At 40.7% G+C, this 3,935-nt stretch overlaps 1 protein-coding gene across 4 annotated transcripts in view; it reads right to left on the bottom strand.

Moving 5' to 3' along the window:
• Window positions 1-3,935, bottom strand: part of LOC136835585 (uncharacterized) — a 123,323-nt gene that overhangs the window by 61,859 nt on the left and 57,529 nt on the right. The window lies entirely within an intron of this gene.

The following is a 3,935-nucleotide window of genomic DNA, read 5'->3' as shown; positions in this document are numbered from 1 at the left end:
GCTGGCTGCATCATTATCATATACAACAGGTAGGATAATCTGATTGGTTAATAGTCGTTCTTTCAAAGTTATTACAAAGCGCAAGAATCATTGATAAACCAGTTTCCAAGTCAGGTCATTAGATGTACAGATGAGTGAACTGGTGAAATATGCAAGTGTTGATTTTGACTTTTCATATTTTATCAGATTGATTACCTTTTGCTTAAGTATTGACAAGTCAGAAGTGGATAAAGGAAAATATTTATATCCAGAGAAAAAAGAAAAATGATTTCAGTATATGGAGAAGTGTCATATATGTATTTGAACCCTACAAATACTTGAAACTAAACCATACTGTTATATCAATCTACAGAAGCCAGAATCTTTCTAGTCCCCACCTGCGCAACTTTCCATAGCACTTTTGGTATGATTATTCCATCTTTGTCCTCAGATGGAAAATCTTTTAAGTTCATTGAATATTATTGAAAATATTATTTTCATGAATAAAGTTATATTTATTTCATCAAAGAATCATTGCTTTACATTAGCCTGAATAGCTGCTTAGTTTGGGAGGAGACTATTTGCTCCCCTCACCTCCCAAGGGTGATTAGAGCCAGGGCCTCTGGAACCATTTGACTTGATGTACAAGTTCAGTACAGTAGTAACAAAATTCTCAGAACAGGGGATATGAATTGGACTATGGCCTGGTTACTAGGTTTGTGGTTGTGCTTTGTCAGCTGGTCAGACACATACAACTTGCCAAACCAGTAAGGTCGCAGTGCCAGGAAGTAAAGGAATATGGTTCATAAGAATGAGAAAGATTACGTTATATACACACTCCCCCAAGAGACTTGAAAAAAAATGGTTTGTCAACAAGTCCAATTGAAACTATATTGAGAAACTTATGAGTTACATAAAAGTTACCAAATACATTTCTTTTAAATGCCTGGGAGATTGACGTATCTCTAATCTCATTTTTCCCAATCCCAGTTTAGGATGCTTGGTCTTCGGTGATATTGGTATGACCCCTTTAGATGACTTGATTCAGCCAGACAGAAATTATGTTCTCAGATGCCTCCCCCTCTAAAAGTGTTGGGTCTCCATAAGACACTTCCACATGGCTCTGATGGACACAAAAGGTCTTATTCATTCCTTGCTTGTACTGCTAAGGAAAGTATAGCAAAGGAGGGAGAAGCTTGAGGCTGGGTGAAAGTTGCTTGTCTGTGATAAAACCTTGGACATGTGATAAACCAATATTCTGCCAGTTCTTTGTGCAAGTTACCTGACCAGATACAGTATGGTTGTCACACATGGCAAAAGTGAGAGACACCAGGGTTACTGTCTTCCTAAAGAGGGGTCTTGATAGTTTAAGGAGGAGCTAATCTCTTGGAACTTTGGCAGATTCAAACTTTGATAACCCAAATCTATGTAGGGTAATGCAGACTTATATCCTTTGATGGCTGGCACTGACAATTGACTTGGGCAACTTGAAAACACTAGGAAATCCACTAATCACGGTATGATGGCTCAGATCATATCAGTACCTCCTCTACTACACGAACTGTGAAAGAAGCACTACTCAGATTGTCACAGCTTGGCAGTTGACTCCCTGGCTGTGACTTCGGCTAATGGATCATAAAGCCTCTACATATAAAGCATCACTGGATAGTCTCATTATGGTATAAGTATCATTTCCAACATGGTAGTACCCTTAGGGTGTCCACCAGAAGACCAAGAAGATCTAAAGATAGCTTTTGATGAGGCCTTTAGGGGCTGCTTAGTGTCACTGACACATGATTGGTGGACTGCGTCAGTGACTGTTGGAATATGGGAGGATAGACGAAATTTCTAACCCTCCAGGTTATCCATATGTGCCATGGAAGTATCCATTCCTTGTGTCAAAGAATTTAAGAAGAGCTCTGCAATAATTTGGTAACTGCTTGTTTAGTTGGGTCTTGAACATCCCATAGAGGTGTGCCACACAAGTGCCATATTGTCTTGCATACTTCAGGCTGGAGCAACTTGGTTTTGTCTGTTTAAGGAGTGCCACTACAGTGTGTGTTCCTGCAGCAGTCCTGGGAATTGTGTCACCTTGTATTCTTCAGGCCAAAAGAATATCTGAATGACCAGACAACACATCGATTAGGACTCACTTCTTCCCATGTTTCTTTGACAAGCCACCATGCCCACTCCTTAGCTGTAAAGGTGGTGAAATTCTGCTTCCATTTCCAGATACCTCTCTAAATAACATCTACCTGAAGCCTCCAGGTCTAAGGCGTGCACCTCATCCTTTATTCAGGCATTCATGAACAGTAACAGGAAGGGGTTTATGGCACAAGAGTAACTCCCACCAAATTTTGCCACCAACAGAGATCTTGCACGAGAGAACACTTGAGATGCTAGAAAAGTTAAGTTGTCTGGTGGGAAGAGAGGGAACTACATTTAGTTCAAGAAAGGCTTGAGCGATCTCATCTGAAAGCAGCTACAGTGGCACCAACTTTTCCAAAGATATTAGATGACCTATCAGCTTCTGCCCTAATTAAGTTGGAGGAGCTGAAACTTGGAAAAACTCATGCTGAATAGATTGTAGCCTCTGAACTCGTTCCAGAAGGACAAACTATTGCAGATGCCATGTCTAGATCCATCCTAAGTAGATTGCCTTACTTGACTGATCTAAATAAGACTTGTCTCAGTTGATTACTAGACCAAAATATTGGTGCATATTTATGAGGATTTGATCAAAACAATTCCAAGCTGTGGCTGTCATCACCAGCTAATCAACAAGGTCCCTTCACAATCTGATGCCCGGCCTGTGAGCACAGATTGCATGAAGCCAAAATGCACGTTAACCCAAAGAACAGAGCGCATAACTGAAAGACCTTCCTTACTTGCATTAATGGAGGAATTTCCTGAGAGATTAGTGAATGAGGACTACAGTATGCATCCTTCAGGCTCACGATGCCAAGAAGTCCCATATTGGTTGGAGTGATGAGGTGATGCCATCATCTCTGTTAAGAAAAGCTTCTGATGATTGTGGTTCAATGGGATGATATCAGTGGTAGGTCTCAATCCTCCCAAGGCCCAGGGAACTAAAAATCAAAAAGGCAGTTGTAAAAACCTCAGAGATTTCTTCCCCTTTTCTATCACCCCTCTTTTTTCCAGAGATCACCTTCCCTTTTCTATCACCCCTTTTTTTTTTTTCATTATTCGGCCTCACCTTATTATCTACCCCAAGGACCACCTCCCATATCATTATACTGTATACAACTCTAAGCAATTGGCCCAAGGAGCCCACCTCCAGGAACAGCACATGATAACTTTTTCAAGGTTATACAGTATGGTCATTTTTCAAAAGGAATGATATGCCCCTAATGGAAGGAACATCTTCTCTCAAACACTAACTTAACACTTACCTACCAGGCGTCAAACCAACCCACTCTTTGGAATACTTGTATGAAATATTGAACTTTGTGAATATTTGAAACTGTTTTCAATCTTTTTATTTTCTTGTCTTGGAAAACAGGCACTTCAACTTCTTTGAAGCCGCTTTCCCTTTGTGTGTGTGGTAAACTACTACTGCATACCTGAGTTGCAGCCACAGTATGTTGCAATGCATGGTCAAAGCCATGCACAACAGTGTGCTCTTCCTAATCCCACTGGAAATACGTGCAGACACTGCCAATCATTTTTAAGTCTTGGACATTTAAATGCTGTTGTGGAGAGCCTTCCATTGCGAGTAATATACAGGAAAGCTACACCATGGTTGAAAGTATTAACCTACTTGACCCTCTCTTTGCCTCAGACCTGACAACCAGGAGATGTGGCAGTGTGTATGCACCATCTAAAATTTTTCACCACTTAGGGGATTGGGAAGAAGTGGCATCATCTCTAATAGGCTCCCTGTTGCTAATTAACAATGTATTACTTCAGGAATGCACCCAAGACAGTGCTGTGGG

The sequence above is a fragment of the Macrobrachium rosenbergii genome, chromosome 55 (genome assembly GCF_040412425.1).
Source record: "Macrobrachium rosenbergii isolate ZJJX-2024 chromosome 55, ASM4041242v1, whole genome shotgun sequence".
Taxonomy (NCBI): Eukaryota; Metazoa; Arthropoda; class Malacostraca; order Decapoda; family Palaemonidae; genus Macrobrachium; species Macrobrachium rosenbergii.
This window is presented reverse-complemented; position numbering and strand designations above follow the sequence as displayed.